The sequence below is a fragment of the Pseudophryne corroboree genome, unplaced genomic scaffold (assembly GCF_028390025.1).
Source record: "Pseudophryne corroboree isolate aPseCor3 unplaced genomic scaffold, aPseCor3.hap2 scaffold_218, whole genome shotgun sequence".
Taxonomy (NCBI): domain Eukaryota; kingdom Metazoa; phylum Chordata; class Amphibia; order Anura; family Myobatrachidae; genus Pseudophryne; species Pseudophryne corroboree.
In genome coordinates this window covers 521,934-541,260 of record NW_026968826.1, presented here as the reverse complement: position 1 = coordinate 541,260, position 19,327 = coordinate 521,934, and the positions used below count along the sequence as shown (strand labels likewise).

Genomic DNA, 19,327 nt, shown 5'->3' with positions numbered 1-19,327 from the left:
AATGCTTCAGGGGATGGGGCATGGCCAACATGAGCCCCACACCAAAGGAGGGGGGAGGTGTTTAATGCGAACTAGGGGTCATCCAAGCACTGCAAAAGGCCGCCATGCCCTGCATGCCCCTTTTCTCTTTTCATATGCAGATGAGGGTTCCAGTCAACTTTGGCCCACTGCTTGGATAACATCACCGTATGCAAATCCGTCTGCTGCAGACCTTCCCCCAGGAGTGCTTGTACTAGTTGTTGCATATGGTTTGATATTTGATGGTGCTTCAGTATTAGGCAGCCTTCCGCCCTCCCATGTTCATCTGAAAAGATGTGGTCTCCCTGCAGTTGTTGTCCCCAGATGAGAGTTCACTTGTGCTGCCTCAGTTGAATCTCCTTTACTTGACAGAGATGTGCCTGAGCAGCTGCCCTCACCAGCCCTATCCCAAATCATACTTATTTTGCATAGGAGATACCATGGTCATGAAGATTGTTCTCCAAGGGTGAGGTTCATTCATTGCATTCTGGGTATGCTGACCCCTGTGATTTTCCCAAATGTGGGAAACTCGACTGCATTATTTGTGGTAGTGGGGGACTGTGTTTGTGCTTTCCTCTGGTCAGCTCTGGTAAAAGTCAGATTTCTTTGTCTCAGATCTTCCTCTAGCCTTGTTCTTCTTTCGAGAGTTCCCTTGTGCTGCCTCAGTTGGATCTCTCTCACTTGACAGGGGGGTGCCCGAACAGCGACCCTCCCCAGCTCTAGCCCAACTCCTACTTACCTGCCAGGTGAGATACTATGATCATGAAGGTGCTTCTCCCAGGGCAAGGCTCACCCATTGCACTCTGGGTGTGCTGCCCCTGCGATTTCCCCAAATGTGGGAAACTTGACTGCATAATTTGTGTTTCCCCTGGTCGGCTCTCGTATAATTCAGATCTCTTTGTCTCAGGTCTCTCTCCAGCCTAGTTTGCTGTCTGTTTCCACTTCTCTTTTCTTCAACCGCTCCCTTCTATACCCTTGTGCACTATCCTGACTTCTCCTCCCGTCTGCTTACTTTGTGCCTTCCAATGCACAATGCAAACTACAGGTAGTGCTGCAGGGCCCACACCCTTTTACTTGCCTTACAGAGCAGCTCTGGAGCTGTTACAGTGCCCAGCTGCTGCAAGAAATCAGCTTGAATGCTTCAGGGGATGGGGCATGGCCAACATGAGCCCCACACCAAAGGAGGGTGGAGGTGTTTAATGCGAACTAGGGGTCATCCAAGCACCGCAAAAGGCCGCCATGCCCTGCACGCCCCTTTTCTCTTTTCATATGCAGATGAGGGTTGAAGCCAACTTTGACCCACTGCTTGGATGACATCACCGTATGCAAATCCGTCTTCTGCAGAACTTCCCCCAGGAATGCTTGCACTAGTTGTTGCATTTGGTTTGTTGTTTGGGGGTGCTTCAGTATTAGGCAGCCTTCTGCCCTCCCATGTTCATCTGAAAATATGTGTTCTCCCTGCAGTTGTTGTCCCCAGATGAGAGTTCCCTTGTGCTGCCTCAGTTGAATCTCCTTTACTTGACAGAGATGTGCATGAGCAGCGGCCCTCCCCAGCCCTATTCCAAATCATACTTATTTTGCATAGGAGATACCATGGTCATGAAGATTGTTCTCCCAGGGTGAGGTTCATTCATTGCATTTTGGGTATGCTGACCCCTGTGATTTCCCCAAATGTGGGAAACTTGACTGCATTATTTGTGGTAGTGGGGGACTGTGTTTGTGCTTTCCTCTGGTCAGCTCTGGTAAAAGTCAGATTTCTTTGTCTCAGATTTTCCTCTAGCCTTGTTCTTCTTTCGAGAGTTCCATTGTGCTGCCTCAGTTGGATCTCCTTCACTTGACAGGGGGGTACCCGAGCAGCGACCCTCCCCAGCTCTAGCCCAACTCCTACTTACCTGCCAGGTGAGATACTATGATCATGAAGGTGCTTCTCCCAGGGCAAGGCTCACCCATTGCACTCTGGGTGTGCTGCCCCTGCGATTTCCCCAAATGTGGGAAACTTGACTGCATAATTTGTGTTTCCCCTGGTCGGCTCTCGTATAATTCAGATCTATTTGTCTCAGGTCTCTCTCCAGCCTAGTTTGCTGTCTGTTTCCACTTCTCTTTTCTTCAGCCGCTCCCTTCTATACCCTTGTGCACTATCCTGACTTCTCCTCCCGTCTGCTTACTTTGTGCCTTCCAATGCACAATGCAAACTACAGGTAGTGCTGCAGGGCCCACACCCTTTTACTTGCCTTACAGAGCAGCTCTGGAGCTGTTACAGTGCCCAGCTGCTGCAAGAAATCAGCTTGAATGCTTCAGGGGATGGGGCATGGCCAACATGAGCCCCACACCAAAGGAGGGTGGAGGTGTTTAATGCGAACTAGGGGTCATCCAAGCACTGCAAAAGGCCGCCATGCCCTGCATGCCCCTTTTCTCTTTTCATATGCAGATGAGGGTTCCAGTCAACTTTGGCCCACTGCTTGGATAACATCACCGTATGCAAATCCGTCTGCTGCAGACCTTCCCCCAGGAGTGCTTGTACTAGTTGTTGCATATGGTTTGATATTTGATGGTGCTTCAGTATTAGGCAGCCTTCCGCCCTCCCATGTTCATCTGAAAAGATGTGGTCTCCCTGCAGTTGTTGTCCCCAGATGAGAGTTCACTTGTGCTGCCTCAGTTGAATCTCCTTTACTTGACAGAGATGTGCCTGAGCAGCTGCCCTCACCAGCCCTATCCCAAATCATACTTATTTTGCATAGGAGATACCATGGTCATGAAGATTGTTCTCCCAGGGTGAGGTTCATTCATTGCATTCTGGGTATGCTGACCCCTGTGATTTTCCCAAATGTGGGAAACTCGACTGCATTATTTGTGGTAGTGGGGGACTGTGTTTGTGCTTTCCTCTGGTCAGCTCTGGTAAAAGTCAGATTTCTTTGTCTCAGATCTTCCTCTAGCCTTGTTCTTCTTTCGAGAGTTCCCTGGTGCTGCCTCAGTTGGATCTCCTTCACTTCACAGGGGGGAACCCGAGCAGCGACCCTCCCCAGCTCTAGCCCAACTCCTACTTACCTGCCAGGTGAGATACTATGATCATGAAGGTGCTTCTCCCAGGGCAAGGCTCAACCATTGCACTCTGGGTGTGCTGCTCCTGCGATTTCCCCAAATGTGGGAAACTTGACTGCATAATTTGTGTTTCCCCTCGTCGGCTCTCGTATAATTCAGATCTCTTTGTCTCAGGTCTCTCTCCAGCCTAGTTTGCTGTCTGTTTCCACTTCTCTTTTCTTCAGCCGCTCCCTTCTATACCCTTGTGCACTATCCTGACTTCTCCTCCCGTCTGCTTACTTTGTGCCTTCCAATGCACAATGCAAACTACAGGTAGTGCTGCAGGGCCCACACCCTTTTACTTGCCTTACAGAGCAGCTCTGGAGCTGTTACAGTGCCCAGCTGCTGCAAGAAATCAGCTTGAATGCTTCAGGGGCTGGGGCATAGCCAACATGAGCCCCACACCAAAGGAGGGTGGAGGTGTTTAATGCAAACTAGGGGTCAGCCAAGCGCCGCAAAAGGCCACCATGCCCTGCACGCCCCTTTTCTCTTTTCATATGCAGACGAGGGTTGAAGCCAACTTTGACCCACTGCTTGGATGACATCACCATATGCAAATCCATCTGCGGCAGGCCTTCCCCCAGGAATGCTTGCACTAGTTGTTGCATTTGGTTTGTTGTTTGGGGGTGCTTCAGTATTAGGCAGCCTTCTGCCCTCCCATGTTCATCTTCAGGGGATGGGGCATGGCCAACATGAGCCCCACACCAAAGGAGGGTGGAGGTGTTTAATGCGAACTAGGGGTCATCCAAGCACCGCAAAAGGCCGCCATGCCCTGCACGCCCCTTTTCTCTTTTCATATGCAGATGAGGGTTGAAGCCAACTTTGACCCACTGCTTGGATGACATCACCGTATGCAAATCCGTCTTCTGCAGAACTTCACTTGACAGGGGGGTGCCCGAGCAGCGACCCTCCCCATCTCTAGCCCAACTCCTACTTACCTGCCAGGTGAGATACTATGATCAGGAAGGTGCTTCTCCCAGGGCAAGGCTCACCCATTGCACTCTGGGTGTGCTGCTCCTACGATTTCCCCAAATGTGGGACACTTGACTGCATAATTTGTGTTTCCTCTAGTCGGCTACTCGTATAATTCAGATCTCTTTGTCTCAGGTCTCTCTCCAGCCTAGTTTGCTGTCTGTTTCCACTTCTCTTTTCTTGAGCCGCTGCCTTCTATGCCCTTGTGCACTCTCCTGACTTCTCCTGTCTGCTTACTTTGTGCCTTCCAACGCACAATGCAAACTACAGGTAGTGCTGCAGGGCCCACACCCTTTTACTTGCCTTTCAGAGCAGCTCTGGAGCTGTTACAGTGCCCAGCTGCTGCAAGAAATCAGCTTGAATGCTTCAGGGGCTGGGGCATAGCCAACATGAGCCCCACACCGATGGAGGGTGGAGGTGTTTAATGCGAACTAAGGGTCATCCAAGCGCCGCAAAAGGCCGCCATGCCCTGCATACCCCTTTTCTCTTTTCATATGCAGATGAGGGTTCCAGCCAACTTTGGCCCACTGCTTGGATGACATCACCGTATGCAAATCCGTCTTCTGCAGACCTTCCCCCAGGAATGCTTGTACTAGTTGTTGCATTTGGTTTGTTGTTTGGGGTGCTTCAGTATTAGGCAGCCTTCAGCTCTCCCATGTTCATCTGAAAATATGTGTTCTCCCTGCAGTTGTTGTCCCCAGATGAGAGTTCCCTTGTGCTGCCTCAGTTGAATCTCCTTTACTTGAAAGAGATGTGCCTGAGCAGCGGCCCTCCCCAGCCCTATCCCAAATCATACTTATTTTGCATAGGAGATACCATGGTCATGAAGATTGTTCTCCCAGGGTGAGGTTCATTCATTGCATTCTGGGTATGCTGACCCCTGTGATTTCCCCAAATGTGGGAAACTCGACTGCATTATTTGTGGTAGTGGGGGACTGTGTTTGTGCTTTCCTCTGGTCAGCTCTGGTAAAAGTCAGATTTCTTTGTCTCAGATCTTCCTCTAGCCTTGTTCTTTTTTTGAGAGTTTCCTTGTGCTGCCTCAGTTGGATCTCCTTCACTTGACAGGGGGGTGCCCGAGCAGCGACCCTCCCCAGCTCAAGCCCAACTCCTACTTACCTGCCAAGTGAGATACTATGATCGGGAAGGTGCTTCTACCAGGGCAAGGCTCACCCATTGCACTCTGGGTGTGCTGCTCCTACGATTTCCCCAAATGTGGGACACTTGACTGCATAATTTGTGTTTCCTCTGGTCGGCTACTCTTATAATTCAGATCTCTTTGTCTCAGGTCTCTCTCCAGCCTAGTTTGCTGTCTGTTTCCACTTCTCTTTTCTTGAGCCCCTGCCTTCTATGCCCTTGTGCACTCTCCTGACTTCTCCTGTCTGCTTACTTTGTGCCTTCCAACGCACAATGCAAACTACAGGTAGTGCTGCAGGGCCAACACCCTTTTACTTGCCTTACAGAGCAGCTCTGGAGCTGTTACAGTGCCCAGCTGCTGCAAGAAATCAGCTTGAATGCTTCAGGGGCTGGGGCATAGCCAACATGAGCAGCAAGATGCAGCACTGGACTATTAGTAATGTACTGTTGTATGCTGAGCACCACAATGCAGCACAAGACAATGAGCAGTGATACTGAGCACTGATGAGGATACTACTGAGAACTGACACTGAGCAGGAGAGACACACTACTAGTATTACTGAGCAGCAATAAGTAACCACTGATACTGGGCACTGATATTGAGATTTCCACTGAGAGAACATAGCCACGTCCTCTCCGCTCTCTCTTCAATGCACGAGTAAAAATGGCGGCAACGCGCAGCTCTTTATATGGAATCCGAATCTCGCGAGAATCCGACAGCGGGATGATGACATTTTCCCTTGTTCAGGTTTTCCGAGTCAGGCGGGAACAACCGAGCCTGCCACGGACCAGTGTAAACCACGTGGAGTTCGTCGGGAATTCGGTTCTCGGAGAACCGAACCCGCTCCTCTATATATACTATATTACTATGTTACTGTAGTATACAGAACACCACAATGCAATGAGCAGTGATAGTGAGCACTGATGAGGATACTAGAACTGACACTGAGCAGCAAGATGCAGCACTGGACTATTAGTAATGTACTGTAGTATGCTGAGCACCACAATGCAGCACAAGACAATGAGCAGTGATACTGAGCACTGATGAGGATACTACTGAGAACTGACACTGAGCAGGAGAGACACACTACTAGTATTACTGAGCAGCAATAAGTAACCACTGATACTGAGCACTGATATTGAGATTTCCACTGAGAGAACATAGCCACGTCCTCTCCGCTCTCTCTTCAATGCACGAGTAAAAATGGCAGCAACGCGCAGCTCTTTATATGGAATCCGAATCTCGCAAGAATCCGACAGCGGGATGATGACATTTTCCCTTGTTCAGGTTTTCCGAGTCAGGCGGGAACAACCGAGCCTGCCTCGGACCAGTGTAAACCACGTGGAGTTCGTGGGGAATTCGGTTCTCGGAGAACCGAACCCGCTCCTCTCTACCTTATACCCATCAATTTTTTTATTTTCAATCTAAGCCCCTGCAGTTTTCTGTAAGCATCTGCTTCGCTATGATGATCAACAAGTCACAAGGGCAAACACTCAGGGCTTGAGGCGTAGATCTTAGGACCAGCTGCTACAAGCATGGCAGAGGTGTCACTATCACTGGTGACACCCAGAAAGGTGGCGAGGGAGATTGTAATGCAGTGCGCGCAGATAAACAGCGCAATGGTAAAAAGGAGGCATGGTTTCATAGGTAGGGGCGTGGCCTGGTGGCCTGAATCTACATTTTGTTGCTCCGGGTGTCCCGGGGGTTGGGGGCTGCACCCGGGGACTAGTGTGTGAGCTGTGCTGGCTCCTGCACAGTGACAGGGCATGGCCACCCAGCATGACGCCTCCCTTCTTGACCATGCTGTAATTGCAGTCGCACTGCAGTTCAGCGTGATCATAAAAAATGGTGTAGGCTCCTGCTGGTGCAGGCTGTAGAGAAAAGCTGCTGTGACCACGCCCCCTGTGTCTCCTCCGTTGCAGACCCCATTTTGAAGCCTTGCCCCCGGACTAAGAGAAAAGTATGCCCTTGCGCACTATCCTGACTTCTCCTCCCGTCTGCTTAATTTGTGCCTTCCAACGCACAATGCGAACAACAGGTGGTGCTGCAGGGCCCACACCCTTTTACTTGCCTTACAGAACAGCTCTGGAGCTGTTACAGTGCCCAGCTGCTGCAAGAAATCATCTTGAATGCTTCAGGGGATGGGGCATGGCCAACATGAGCCCCACACCAAAGGAGGGTGGGGGTGTTTAATGCGAACTAGGGGTCATCCAAGCACTGCAAAAGGCCGCCATGCCCTGCATGCCCCTTTTCTCTTTTCATATGCAGATGAGGGTTCCAGTCAACTTTGGCCCACTGCTTGGATAACATCACCGTATGCAAATCCGTCTGCTGCAGACCTTCCCCAAGGAGTGCTTGTACTAGTTGTTGCATATGGTTTGATATTTGATGGTGCTTCAGTATTAGGCAGCCTTCCGCCCTCCCATGTTCATCTGAAAAGATGTGGTCTCCCTGCAGTTGTTGTCCCCAGATGAGAGTTCCCTTGTGCTGCCTCAGTTGAATCTCCTTTACTTGACAGAGATGTGCCTGAGCAGCGGCCCTCACCAGCCCTATCCCAAATCATACTTATTTTGCATAGGAGATACCATGGTCATGAAGATTGTTCTCCCAGGGTGAGGTTCATTCATTGCATTCTGGGTATGCTGACCCCTGTGATTTTCCCAAATGTGGGAAACTCGACTGCATTATTTGTGGTAGTGGGGGACTGTGTTTGTGCTTTCCTCTGGTCAGCTCTGGTAAAAGTCAGATTTCTTTGTCTCAGATCTTCCTCTAGCCTTGTTCTTCTTTCGAGAGTTCCCTTGTGCTGCCTCAGTTGGATCTCTTTCACTTGACAGGGGGGTGCCCGAACAGCGACCCTCCCCAGCTCTAGCCCAACTCCTACTTACCTGCCAGGTGAGATACTATGATCATGAAGGTGCTTCTCCCAGGGCAAGGCTCACCCATTGCACTCTGGGTGTGCTGCCCCTGCGATTTCCCCAAATGTGGGAAACTTGACTGCATAATTTGTGTTTCCCCTGGTCGGCTCTCGTATAATTCAGATCTCTTTGTCTCAGGTCTCTCTCCAGCCTAGTTTGCTGTCTGTTTCCACTTCTCTTTTCTTCAACCGCTCCCTTCTATACCCTTGTGCACTATCCTGACTTCTCCTCCCGTCTGCTTACTTTGTGCCTTCCAATGCACAATGCAAACTACAGGTAGTGCTGCAGGGCCCACACCCTTTTACTTGCCTTACAGAGCAGCTCTGGAGCTGTTACAGTGCCCAGCTGCTGCAAGAAATCAGCTTGAATGCTTCAGGGGATGGGGCATGGCCAACATGAGCCCCACACCAAAGGAGGGTGGAGGTGTTTAATGCGAACTAGGGGTCATCCAAGCACCGCAAAAGGCCGCCATGCCCTGCACGCCCCTTTTCTCTTTTCATATGCAGATGAGGGTTGAAGCCAACTTTGACCCACTGCTTGGATGACATCACCATATGCAAATCCGTCTTCTGCAGAACTTCCCCCAGGAATGCTTGCACTAGTTGTTGCATTTGGTTTGTTGTTTGGGGGTGCTTCAGTATTAGGCAGCCTTCTGCCCTCCCATGTTCATCTGAAAATATGTGTTCTCCCTGCAGTTGTTGTCCCCAGATGAGAGTTCCCTTGTGCTGCCTCAGTTGAATCTCCTTTACTTGACAGAGATGTGCATGAGCAGCGGCCCTCCCCAGCCCTATTCCAAATCATACTTATTTTGCATAGGAGATACCATGGTCATGAAGATTGTTCTCCCAGGGTGAGGTTCATTCATTGCATTTTGGGTATGCTGACCCCTGTGATTTCCCCAAATGTGGGAAACTTGACTGCATTATTTGTGGTAGTGGGGGACTGTGTTTGTGCTTTCCTCTGGTCAGCTCTGGTAAAAGTCAGATTTCTTTGTCTCAGATTTTCCTCTAGCCTTGTTCTTCTTTCGAGAGTTCCATTGTGCTGCCTCAGTTGGATCTCCTTCACTTGACAGGGGGGTACCCGAGCAGCGACCCTCCCCAGCTCTAGCCCAACTCCTACTTACCTGCCAGGTGAGATACTATGATCATGAAGGTGCTTCTCCCAGGGCAAGGCTCACCCATTGCACTCTGGGTGTGCTGCCCCTGCGATTTCCCCAAATGTGGGAAACTTGACTGCATAATTTGTGTTTCCCCTGGTCGGCTCTCGTATAATTCAGATCTATTTGTCTCAGGTCTCTCTCCAGCCTAGTTTGCTGTCTGTTTCCACTTCTCTTTTCTTCAGCCGCTCCCTTCTATACCCTTGTGCACTATCCTGACTTCTCCTCCCGTCTGCTTACTTTGTGCCTTCCAATGCACAATGCAAACTACAGGTAGTGCTGCAGGGCCCACACCCTTTTACTTGCCTTACAGAGCAGCTCTGGAGCTGTTACAGTGCCCAGCTGCTGCAAGAAATCAGCTTGAATGCTTCAGGGGATGGGGCATGGCCAACATGAGCCCCACACCAAAGGAGGGGGGAGGTGTTTAATGCGAACTAGGGGTCATCCAAGCACTGCAAAAGGCCGCCATGCCCTGCATGCCCCTTTTCTCTTTTCATATGCAGATGAGGGTTCCAGTCAACTTTGGCCCACTGCTTGGATAACATCACCGTATGCAAATCCGTCTGCTGCAGACCTTCCCCCAGGAGTGCTTGTACTAGTTGTTGCATATGGTTTGATATTTGATGGTGCTTCAGTATTAGGCAGCCTTCCGCCCTCCCATGTTCATCTGAAAAGATGTGGTCTCCCTGCAGTTGTTGTCCCCAGATGAGAGTTCACTTGTGCTGCCTCAGTTGAATCTCCTTTACTTGACAGAGATGTGCCTGAGCAGCTGCCCTCACCAGCCCTATCCCAAATCATACTTATTTTGCATAGGAGATACCATGGTCATGAAGATTGTTCTCCCAGGGTGAGGTTCATTCATTGCATTCTGGGTATGCTGACCCCTGTGATTTTCCCAAATGTGGGAAACTCGACTGCATTATTTGTGGTAGTGGGGGACTGTGTTTGTGCTTTCCTCTGGTCAGCTCTGGTAAAAGTCAGATTTCTTTGTCTCAGATCTTCCTCTAGCCTTGTTCTTCTTTCGAGAGTTCCCTGGTGCTGCCTCAGTTGGATCTCCTTCACTTCACAGGGGGGAACCCGAGCAGCGACCCTCCCCAGCTCTAGCCCAACTCCTACTTACCTGCCAGGTGAGATACTATGATCATGAAGGTGCTTCTCCCAGGGCAAGGCTCAACCATTGCACTCTGGGTGTGCTGCTCCTGCGATTTCCCCAAATGTGGGAAACTTGACTGCATAATTTGTGTTTCCCCTCGTCGGCTCTCGTATAATTCAGATCTCTTTGTCTCAGGTCTCTCTCCAGCCTAGTTTGCTGTCTGTTTCCACTTCTCTTTTCTTCAGCCGCTCCCTTCTATACCCTTGTGCACTATCCTGACTTCTCCTCCCGTCTGCTTACTTTGTGCCTTCCAATGCACAATGCAAACTACAGGTAGTGCTGCAGGGCCCACACCCTTTTACTTGCCTTACAGAGCAGCTCTGGAGCTGTTACAGTGCCCAGCTGCTGCAAGAAATCAGCTTGAATGCTTCAGGGGCTGGGGCATAGCCAACATGAGCCCCACACCAAAGGAGGGTGGAGGTGTTTAATGCAAACTAGGGGTCAGCCAAGCGCCGCAAAAGGCCACCATGCCCTGCACGCCCCTTTTCTCTTTTCATATGCAGACGAGGGTTGAAGCCAACTTTGACCCACTGCTTGGATGACATCACCATATGCAAATCCATCTGCGGCAGGCCTTCCCCCAGGAATGCTTGCACTAGTTGTTGCATTTGGTTTGTTGTTTGGGGGTGCTTCAGTATTAGGCAGCCTTCTGCCCTCCCATGTTCATCTGAAAATATATGTTCTCCCTGCAGTTGTTGTCCCAAGATGAGAGTTCCCTTGTGCTGCCTCAGTTGAATCTCCTTTACTTGACAGAGATGTGCATGAGCAGCGGCCCTCCCCAGCCCTATTCCAAATCATACTTATTTTGCATAGGAGATACCATGGTCATGAAGATTTTTCTCCCAGGGTGAGGTTCATTCATTGCATTTTGGGTATGCTGACCCCTGTGATTTCCCCAAATGTGGGAAACTTGACTGCATTATTTGTGGTAGTGGGAGACTGTGTTTGTGCTTTCCTCTGGTCAGCTCTGGTAAAAGTCAGATTTCTTTGTCTCAGATTTTCCTTTAGCCTTGTTCTTTTTTCGAGAGTTCCCTTGTGCTGCCTCAGTTGGATCTCCTTCACTTTACAGGGGGGTACCCGAGCAGCGACCCTCCCCAGCTCTAGCCCAACTCCTACTTACCTGCCAGGTGAGATACTATGATCATGAAGGTGCTTCTCCCAGGGCAAGGCTCACCCATTGTACTCTGGGTGTGCTGCTCCTGTGATTTCCCCAAATGTGGGAAACTTGACTGCATAATTTGTGTTTCCCCTGGTCGGCTCTCGTATAATTCAGATCTCTTTGTCTCAGGTCTCTCTCCAGCCTAGTTTGCTGTCTGTTTCCACTTCTCTTTTCTTCAGCCGCTCCCTTCTATACCCTTGTGCACTATCCTGACTTCTCCTCCCGTCTGCTTACTTTGTGCCTTCCAATGCACAATGCAAACTACAGGTAGTGCTGCAGGGCCCACACCCTTTTACTTGCCTTACAGAGCAGCTCTGGAGCTGTTACAGTGCCCAGCTGCTGCAAGAAATCAGCTTGAATGCTTCAGGGGATGGGGCATGGCCAACATGAGCCCCACACCAAAGGAGGGTGGAGGTGTTTAATGCGAACTAGGGGTCATCCAAGCACCGCAAAAGGCCGCCATGCCCTGCACGCCCCTTTTCTCTTTTCATATGCAGATGAGGGTTGAAGCCAACTTTGACCCACTGCTTGGATGACATCACCGTATGCAAATCCGTCTTCTGCAGAACTTCCCCCAGGAATGCTTGCACTAGTTGTTGCATTTGGTTTGTTGTTTGGGGGTGCTTCAGTATTAGGCAGCCTTCTGCCCTCCCATGTTCATCTGAAAATATGTGTTCTCCCTGCAGTTGTTGTCCCCAGATGAGAGTTCCCTTGTGCTGCCTCAGTTGAATCTCCTTTACTTGACAGAGATGTGCCTGAGCAGCGGCCCTCCCCAGCTCTATCCCAAATCATACTTATTTTGCATAGGAGATACCATGGTCATGAAGATTATTCTCCCAGGGTGAGGTTCATTCATTGCATTATGGGTATGCTGACCCCTGTGATTTCCCCAAATGTGGGAAACTCGACTGCTTTATTTGTGGTAGTGGGGGACTGTGTTTGTGTTTTCCTCTGGTCAGCTCTGGTAAAAGTCAGATTTCTTTGTTCAGATCTTCCTCTAGCCTTGTTCTTCTTTCGAGAGTTCCCTTGTGCTGCCTCAGTTGGATCTCCTTCACTTGACAGGGGGGTGCCCAAGCAGAGACCCTCCCCAGCTCTAGCCCAACTCCTACTTACCTGCCAGGTGAGATACTATGATCATGAAGGTGCTTCTCCCAGGGCAAGGCTCACCCATTGCACTCTGGGTGTGCTGCCCCTGCGATTTCCCCAAATGTGGGAAACTTGACTGCATAATTTGTGTTTCCCCTGGTCGGCTCTCGTGTAATTCAGATCTCTTTGTCTCAGGTCTCTCTCCAACCTAGTTTGCTGTCTGTTTCCACTTCTCTTTTCTTCAGCCGCTCCCTTCTATACCCTTGTGCACTATCCTGACTTCTCCTCCCGTCTGCTTACTTTGTGCCTTCCAATGCACAATGCAAACTACAGGTAGTGCTGCAGGGCCCACACCCTTTTACTTGCCTTACAGAGCAGCTCTGGAGATGTTACAGTGCCCAGCTGCTGCAAGAAATCAGCTTGAATGCTTCAGGGGATGGGGCATGGCCAACATGAGCCCCACACCAAAGGAGGGTGGAGGTGTTTAATGCGAACTAGGGGTCATCCAAGCACCGCAAAAGGCCGCCATGCCCTGCACGCTCCTTTAATCTTTTCATATGCAGATGAGGGTTGAAGCCAACTTTGACCCACTGCTTGGATGACATCACCGTATGCAAATCCGTCTTCTGCAGAACTTCCCCCAGGAATGCTTGCACTAGTTGTTGCATTTGGTTTGTTGTTTGGGGGTGCTTCAGTATTAGGCAGCCTTCTGCCCTCCCATGTTCATCTGAAAATATGTGTTCTCCCTGCAGTTGTTGTCCCAAGATGAGAGTTCCCTTGTGCTGCCTCAGTTGAATCTCCTTTACTTGACAGAGATGTGCATGAGCAGCGGCCCTCCCCAGCCCTATTCCAAATCATACTTATTTTGCATAGAAGATACCATGGTCATGAAGATTGTTCTCCCAGGGTGAGGTTCATTCATTGCATTTTGGGTATGCTGACCCCTGTGATTTCCCCAAATGTGGGAAACTTGACTGCATTATTTGTGGTAGTGGGGGACTGTGTTTGTGCTTTCCTCTGGTCAGCTCTGGTAAAAGTCAGATTTCTTTGTCTCAGATTTTCCTCTAGCCTTGTTCTTCTTTCGAGAGTTCCCTTGTGCTGCCTCAGTTGGATCTCCTTCAGTTTACAGGGGGGTACCCGAGCAGCGATCCTCCCCAGCTCTAGCCCAACTCCTACTTACCTGCCAGGTGAGATACTATGATCATGAAGGTGCTTCTCCCAGGGCAAGGCTCACCCATTGCACTCTAGGTGTGCTGCTCCTGCGATTTCCCCAAATGTGGGAAACTTGACTGCATAATTTGTGTTTCCCCTGGTCGGCTCTCGTATAATTCAGATCTCTTTGTCTCAGGTCTCTCTCCAGCCTAGTTTGCTGTCTGTTTCCACTTCTCTTTTCTTGAGCCGCTCCCTTCTATGCCCTTGCGCACTATCCTGACTTCTCCTCCTGTCTGCTTACTTTGTGCCTTCCAACGCACAATGCGAACTACAGGTAGTGCTGCAGGGCCCACACCCTTTTACTTGCCTTACAGAGCAGCTCTGGAGCTGTTACAGTGCCCAGCTACTGCAAGAAATCAGCTTGAATGCTTCAGGGGCTGGGGCATAGCCAACATGAGCCCCACACCAAAGGAGGGTGGAGGTGTTTAATGCAAACTAGGGGTCAGCCAAGTGCCGCAAAAGGCCACCATGCCCTGCACGCCCCTTTTCTCTTTTCATATGCAGACGAGGGTTGAAGCCAACTTTGACCCACTGCTTGGATGACATCACCATATGCAAATCCATCTGCGGCAGGCCTTCCCCCAGGAATGCTTGCACTAGTTGTTGCATTTGGTTTGTTGTTTGGGGGTGCTTCAGTATTAGGCAGCTTTCTGCCCTCCCATGTTCATCTGAAAATATATGTTCTCCCTGCAGTTGTTGTCCCCAGATGAGAGTTCCCTTGTGCTGCCTCAGTTGAATCTCCTTTACTTGACAGAGATGTGCATGAGCAGCGGCCCTCCCCAGCCCTATTCCAAATCATACTTATTTTGCATAGGAGATACCATGGTCATGAAGATTTTTCTCCCAGGGTGAGGTTCATTCATTGCATTTTGGGTATGCTGACCCCTGTGATTTCCCCAAATGTGGGAAACTCAACTGCATTATTTGTGGTAGTGGGGGACTGTGTTTGTGCTTTCCTCTGGTCAGCTCTAGTAAAAGTCAGATTTCTTTGTCTCACATTTTCCTCTAGCCTTGTTCTTCTTTCGAGAGTTCCCTTGTGCTGCCTTTGTTGGATCTCCTTCACTTTACAGGGGGGTACCCGAGCAGCGACCCTCCCCAGCTCTAGCCCAACTCCTACTTACCTGCCAGGTGAGATACTATGATCATTAAGGTGCTTCTCCCAGGGCAAGGCTCACCCATTGTACTCTGGGTGTGCTGCTCCTGCGATTTCCCCAAATGTGGGAAACTTGACTGCATAATTTGTGTTTCCCCTCGTCGGCTCTCGTATAATTCAGATCTCTTTGTCTCAGGTCTCTCTCCAGCCTAGTTTGCTGTCTGTTTCCACTTCTCTTTTCTTCAGCCGCTCCCTTCTATACCCTTGTGCACTATCCTGACTTCTCCTCCCGTCTGCTTACTTTGTGCCTTCCAATGCACAATGCAAACTACAGGTAGTGCTGCAGGGCCCACACCCTTTTACTTGCCTTACAGAGCAGCTCTGGAGCTGTTACAGTGCCCAGCTGCTGCAAGAAATCAGCTTGAATGCTTCAGGGGCTGGGGCATAGCCAACATCAGCCCCACACCGAAGGAGGGTGGAGGTGTTTAATGCAAACTAGGGGTCAGTCAAGCGCCGCAAAAGGCCACCATGCCCTGCACGCCCCTTTTCTGTTTTCATATGCAGATGAGGGTTGAAGCCAACTTTGACCCACTGCTTGGATGACATCACCATATGCAAATCCATCTGCGGCAGGCCTTCCCCCAGGAATGCTTGCACTAGTTGTTGCATTTGGTTTGTTGTTTGGGGGTGCTTCAGTATTAGGCAGCCTTCTGCTGCACCCTGCTTTGGTGTGGGGCTCATGTTGGCCATGCCCCATCCCCTGAAGCTTTCAAGCAGATTTCTTGCAGCAGCTGGGCACTGTAACAGCTCAAGAGCTGCTCTGTAAGGCAAGTAAAAGGGTGTGGGCCCTGCAGCACTACCTGTAGTTTGCATTGTGCATTGGAAGGCACAAAGTAAGCAGACGGGAGGAGAAGTCAGGATAGTGCACAAGGGTATAGAAGGGAGCGGCTGAAGAAAAGAGAAGTGGAAACAGACAGCAAACTAGGCTGGAGAGAGATCTGAGACAAAGAGATCTGAATTATACGATAGCCGACCAGGGGAAACACAAATTATGCAGTCAAGTTTCCCACATTTGGGGAAATCGCAGGGGCAGCACACCCAGAGTGCAATGGGTGAGCCTTGCCCTGGGAGAAGCACCTTCATGATCATAGTATCTCACCTGGCAGGTAAGTATGAGTTGGGCTAGAGCTGGGGAGGGTCGCTGCTCGGGCACCCCCCTGTTAAGTGAAGGAGATCCAACTGAGGCAGCACAAGGGAACTCTCAAAAGAAGAACAAGGCTAGAGGAAGATCTGAAACAAAGAAATCTGACTTTTACCAGAGCTGACCAGAAGAAAACACAAACACAGTCCCCCACTACCACAAATAAAGCAGTCGAGGTGAGGTTCATTCATTGCATTTTGGGTATGCTGACCCCTGTGATTTCCCCAAATGTGGGAAACTCGACTGCTTTATTTGTGGTAGTGGGGGACTGTGTTTGTGTTTTCTTCTGGTCAGCTCTGGTAAAAGTCAGATTTCTTTGTTTCAGATCTTCCTCTAGCCTTGTTCTTCTTTTGAGAGTTCCCTTGTGCTGCCTCAGTAGGATCTCCTTCACTTAACAGGGGGGTGCCCGAGCAGCGACCCTCCCCAGCTCTAGCCCAACTCCTACTTACCTGCCAGGTGAGATACTATGATCATGAAGGTGCTTCTCCCAGGGCAAGGCTCACCCATTGCACTCTGGGTGTGCAGCCCCTGCGATTTCCCCAAATGTGGGAAACTTGACTGCATAATTTGTGTTTCCCCTGGTCGGCTCTCGTATAATTCAGATCTCTTTGTCTCAGATCTCTCTCCAGCCTAGTTTGCTGTCTGTTTCCACTTCTCTTTTCTTCAGCCGCTCCCTTCTATACCCTTGTGCACTATCCTGACTTCTCCTCCCGTCTGCTTACTTTGTGCCTTCCAATGCACAATGCAAACTACAGGTAGTGCTGCAGGGCCCACACCCGTTTACTTGCCTTACAGAGCAGCTCTGGAGCTGTTACAGTGCCCAGCTGCTGCAAGAAATCTGCTTGAATGCTTCAGGGGATGGGACATGGCCAACATGAGCCCCACACCAAAGGAGGGTGGAGCAGAAGGCTGACTAATACTGAAGCACCCCCAAACAACAAACCAAATGCAACAACTAGTGCAAGCATTCCTGGGGGAAGGCCTGCCGCAGATGGATTTGCATATGGTGATGTCATCCAAGCAGTGGGTCAAAGTTGGCTTCAACCCTCGTCTGCATATGAAAACAGAAAAGGGGCGTGCAGGGCATGGTGGCCTTTTGCGGCGCTTGACCGACCCCTAGTTTGCATTAAACACCTCCACCCTCCTTCGGTGTGGGGCTCATGTTGGCTATGCCCCAGCCCCTGAAGCATTCAAGCTGATTTCTTGCAGCAGCTGGGCACTTTAACAGCTCCAGAGCTGCTCTGTAAGGCAAGTAAAAGGGTGTGGGCCCTGCAGCACTACCTGTAGTTTGCATTGTGCATTGGAAGGCACAAAGTAAGCAGACGGGAGGAGAAGTCAGGATAGTGCACAAGGGTATAGAAGGGAGCGGCTGAAGAAAAGAGAAGTGGAAACAGACAGCAAACTAGGCTGGAGAGAGACCTGAGACAAAGAGATCTGAATTATACGAGAGCCGACCAGGGGAAACACAAATTATGCAGTCAAGTTTCCCACATTTGGGGAAATCGCAGGAGCAGCACACCCAGAGTGCAATGGGTGAGCCTTGCCCTGGGAGAAGCACCTTCATGATCATAGTATCTCACCTGGCAGGTAAGTAGGAGTTGGGCTAGAGCTGGGGAGGGTCGCTGCTCGGGTACCCCCCTGTCAAGTGAAGGAGATCCAACTGAGGCAGCACAAGGGAACTCTCGAAAGAAGAACAAGGCAAGAGGAAAATCTGAGACAAAGAAATCTGACTTTTACCAGAGCTGACCAGAGGAAAGCACAAACACAGTCCCCCACTACCACAAATAATGCAGTTGAGTTTCCCACATTTGGGGAAATCACAGGGGTCAGCATACCCAAAATGCAATGATTGAACCTCACCCTGGGAGAACAATCTTCATGACCATGGTATCTCCTATGCAAAATAAGTATGATTTGGAATAGGGCTGGGGAGGGCCGCTGCTCATGCACATCTCTGTCAAGTAAAGGAGATTCAACTGAGGCAGCACAAGGGAACTCTCATCTGGGGACAACAACTGCAGGGAGAACACATATTTTCAGATGAACATGGGAGGGCAGAAGTCTGCCTAATACTGAAGCACCCCCAAACAACAAACCAAATGCAACAACTAGTGCAAGCATTCCTGGGGGAAGTTCTGCAGAAGACGGATTTGCATACGGTGATGTCATACAAGCAGTGGGTCAAAGTTGGCTTCAACCCTCATCTGCATATGAAAAGAGAAAAGGGGCGTGCAGGGCATGGTGGCCTTTTGCGGTGCTTGGATGACCCCTAGTTCGCATTAAACACCTCCACCCTCCTTTGGTGTGGGGCTCATGTTGGCCATGCCCCATCCCCTGAAGCATTCAAGCAGATTTCTTGCAGCAGCTGGGCACTGTAACAGCTCCAGAGCTGCTCTGTAAGGCAAGTAAAAGGGTGTGGGCCCTGCAGCACTACCTGTAGTTTGCATTGTGCATTGGAAGGCACAAAGTAAGCAGACGGGAGGAGAAGTCAGGATAGTGCACAAGGGTATAGAAGGGAGCGGCTGAAGAAAAGAGAAGTGGAAACAGACAGCAAACTAGGCTGGAGAGAGACCTGAGACAAAGAGATCTGAATTATACGAGAGCCGACCAGGGGAAACACAAATTATGCAGTCAAGTTTCCCACATTTGGGGAAATCGCAGGGGCAGCACACCCAGAGTGCAATGGGTGAGCCTTGCCCTGGGAGAAGCACCTTCATGATCATAGTATCTCACCTGGCAGGTAAGTAGGAGTTGGGCTAGAGCTGGGGAGGGTCTCTGCTCGGGCACCCCCCTGTCAAGTGAAGGAGATCCAACTGAGGCAGCACAAGGGAACTCTCAAAAGAAGAACAAGGCTCTGAAACAAAGAAATCTGACTTTTACCAGAGCTGACCAGAGGAAAACACAAACACAGTCCCCCACTACCACAAATAAAGCAGTCGAGTTTCCCACATTTGGGGAAATCACAGGGGTCAGCATACCCAGAATGCAATGAATGAACCTCACCCTGGGAGAATAATCTTCATGACCATGGTATCTCCTATGCAAAATAAGTATGATTTGGGATAGAGCTGGGGAGGGCCGCTGCTCAGGCACATCTCTGTCAAGTTAAGGAGATTCAACTGAGGCAGCACAAGGGAACTCTCATCTAG

At 50.2% G+C, this 19,327-nt stretch overlaps 26 non-coding genes and 3 pseudogenes across 26 annotated transcripts; 24 read left to right on the top strand and 5 right to left on the bottom strand.

The window, feature by feature from the left end:
* The first annotated feature begins 433 nt into the window (after positions 1–433).
* Positions 434–597, top strand: LOC135007004 (U1 spliceosomal RNA). The gene has a single exon (XR_010207064.1). It is a non-coding gene; the product is annotated as a U1 spliceosomal RNA (small nuclear RNA).
* A 152-nt stretch (positions 598–749) lies between these two features.
* LOC135007222 (U1 spliceosomal RNA) lies at positions 750–912 on the top strand. The gene has a single exon (XR_010207273.1). It is a non-coding gene; the product is annotated as a U1 spliceosomal RNA (small nuclear RNA).
* Positions 913–1,586: 674 nt separating this feature from the next.
* Positions 1,587–1,750, top strand: LOC135007025 (U1 spliceosomal RNA). Its single transcript, XR_010207083.1, has one exon. It is a non-coding gene; the product is annotated as a U1 spliceosomal RNA (small nuclear RNA).
* Positions 1,751–1,902: 152 nt separating this feature from the next.
* LOC135007244 (U1 spliceosomal RNA) lies at positions 1,903–2,065 on the top strand. Its single transcript, XR_010207295.1, has one exon. It is a non-coding gene; the product is annotated as a U1 spliceosomal RNA (small nuclear RNA).
* A 674-nt stretch (positions 2,066–2,739) lies between these two features.
* LOC135007471 (U1 spliceosomal RNA) lies at positions 2,740–2,903 on the top strand. Its single transcript, XR_010207452.1, has one exon. It is a non-coding gene; the product is annotated as a U1 spliceosomal RNA (small nuclear RNA).
* A 152-nt stretch (positions 2,904–3,055) lies between these two features.
* LOC135007384 (U1 spliceosomal RNA) lies at positions 3,056–3,191 on the top strand (annotated as a pseudogene).
* Positions 3,192–4,026: 835 nt separating this feature from the next.
* On the top strand, positions 4,027–4,190 carry LOC135007367 (U1 spliceosomal RNA). The gene has a single exon (XR_010207402.1). It is a non-coding gene; the product is annotated as a U1 spliceosomal RNA (small nuclear RNA).
* Positions 4,191–4,860: 670 nt separating this feature from the next.
* Positions 4,861–5,024, top strand: LOC135007171 (U1 spliceosomal RNA). Its single transcript, XR_010207223.1, has one exon. It is a non-coding gene; the product is annotated as a U1 spliceosomal RNA (small nuclear RNA).
* Positions 5,025–5,176: 152 nt separating this feature from the next.
* LOC135006869 (U1 spliceosomal RNA) lies at positions 5,177–5,340 on the top strand. The gene has a single exon (XR_010206939.1). It is a non-coding gene; the product is annotated as a U1 spliceosomal RNA (small nuclear RNA).
* Positions 5,341–7,764: 2,424 nt separating this feature from the next.
* Positions 7,765–7,928, top strand: LOC135007459 (U1 spliceosomal RNA). The gene has a single exon (XR_010207447.1). It is a non-coding gene; the product is annotated as a U1 spliceosomal RNA (small nuclear RNA).
* A 152-nt stretch (positions 7,929–8,080) lies between these two features.
* Positions 8,081–8,243, top strand: LOC135007221 (U1 spliceosomal RNA). The gene has a single exon (XR_010207272.1). It is a non-coding gene; the product is annotated as a U1 spliceosomal RNA (small nuclear RNA).
* A 674-nt stretch (positions 8,244–8,917) lies between these two features.
* Positions 8,918–9,081, top strand: LOC135007024 (U1 spliceosomal RNA). The gene has a single exon (XR_010207082.1). It is a non-coding gene; the product is annotated as a U1 spliceosomal RNA (small nuclear RNA).
* Positions 9,082–9,233: 152 nt separating this feature from the next.
* LOC135007243 (U1 spliceosomal RNA) lies at positions 9,234–9,396 on the top strand. The gene has a single exon (XR_010207294.1). It is a non-coding gene; the product is annotated as a U1 spliceosomal RNA (small nuclear RNA).
* A 674-nt stretch (positions 9,397–10,070) lies between these two features.
* On the top strand, positions 10,071–10,234 carry LOC135007447 (U1 spliceosomal RNA). Its single transcript, XR_010207436.1, has one exon. It is a non-coding gene; the product is annotated as a U1 spliceosomal RNA (small nuclear RNA).
* A 152-nt stretch (positions 10,235–10,386) lies between these two features.
* LOC135007383 (U1 spliceosomal RNA) lies at positions 10,387–10,522 on the top strand (annotated as a pseudogene).
* A 701-nt stretch (positions 10,523–11,223) lies between these two features.
* Positions 11,224–11,387, top strand: LOC135007146 (U1 spliceosomal RNA). Its single transcript, XR_010207199.1, has one exon. It is a non-coding gene; the product is annotated as a U1 spliceosomal RNA (small nuclear RNA).
* A 152-nt stretch (positions 11,388–11,539) lies between these two features.
* On the top strand, positions 11,540–11,702 carry LOC135007357 (U1 spliceosomal RNA). The gene has a single exon (XR_010207393.1). It is a non-coding gene; the product is annotated as a U1 spliceosomal RNA (small nuclear RNA).
* Positions 11,703–12,376: 674 nt separating this feature from the next.
* On the top strand, positions 12,377–12,540 carry LOC135007119 (U1 spliceosomal RNA). The gene has a single exon (XR_010207173.1). It is a non-coding gene; the product is annotated as a U1 spliceosomal RNA (small nuclear RNA).
* A 151-nt stretch (positions 12,541–12,691) lies between these two features.
* LOC135007184 (U1 spliceosomal RNA) lies at positions 12,692–12,854 on the top strand. The gene has a single exon (XR_010207236.1). It is a non-coding gene; the product is annotated as a U1 spliceosomal RNA (small nuclear RNA).
* A 674-nt stretch (positions 12,855–13,528) lies between these two features.
* Positions 13,529–13,692, top strand: LOC135007080 (U1 spliceosomal RNA). Its single transcript, XR_010207136.1, has one exon. It is a non-coding gene; the product is annotated as a U1 spliceosomal RNA (small nuclear RNA).
* A 152-nt stretch (positions 13,693–13,844) lies between these two features.
* On the top strand, positions 13,845–14,007 carry LOC135007420 (U1 spliceosomal RNA). The gene has a single exon (XR_010207423.1). It is a non-coding gene; the product is annotated as a U1 spliceosomal RNA (small nuclear RNA).
* Positions 14,008–14,681: 674 nt separating this feature from the next.
* Positions 14,682–14,845, top strand: LOC135006969 (U1 spliceosomal RNA). The gene has a single exon (XR_010207031.1). It is a non-coding gene; the product is annotated as a U1 spliceosomal RNA (small nuclear RNA).
* Positions 14,846–14,997: 152 nt separating this feature from the next.
* On the top strand, positions 14,998–15,133 carry LOC135007406 (U1 spliceosomal RNA; annotated as a pseudogene).
* Positions 15,134–15,988: 855 nt separating this feature from the next.
* On the bottom strand, positions 15,989–16,151 carry LOC135007192 (U1 spliceosomal RNA). Its single transcript, XR_010207244.1, has one exon. It is a non-coding gene; the product is annotated as a U1 spliceosomal RNA (small nuclear RNA).
* A 468-nt stretch (positions 16,152–16,619) lies between these two features.
* Positions 16,620–16,782, top strand: LOC135007286 (U1 spliceosomal RNA). The gene has a single exon (XR_010207330.1). It is a non-coding gene; the product is annotated as a U1 spliceosomal RNA (small nuclear RNA).
* Positions 16,783–17,610: 828 nt separating this feature from the next.
* Positions 17,611–17,773, bottom strand: LOC135007257 (U1 spliceosomal RNA). Its single transcript, XR_010207308.1, has one exon. It is a non-coding gene; the product is annotated as a U1 spliceosomal RNA (small nuclear RNA).
* A 152-nt stretch (positions 17,774–17,925) lies between these two features.
* LOC135007066 (U1 spliceosomal RNA) lies at positions 17,926–18,089 on the bottom strand. The gene has a single exon (XR_010207123.1). It is a non-coding gene; the product is annotated as a U1 spliceosomal RNA (small nuclear RNA).
* A 674-nt stretch (positions 18,090–18,763) lies between these two features.
* Positions 18,764–18,926, bottom strand: LOC135007219 (U1 spliceosomal RNA). The gene has a single exon (XR_010207271.1). It is a non-coding gene; the product is annotated as a U1 spliceosomal RNA (small nuclear RNA).
* Positions 18,927–19,068: 142 nt separating this feature from the next.
* Positions 19,069–19,232, bottom strand: LOC135007107 (U1 spliceosomal RNA). The gene has a single exon (XR_010207162.1). It is a non-coding gene; the product is annotated as a U1 spliceosomal RNA (small nuclear RNA).
* Between the last annotated feature and the right edge of the window lie 95 nt (positions 19,233–19,327).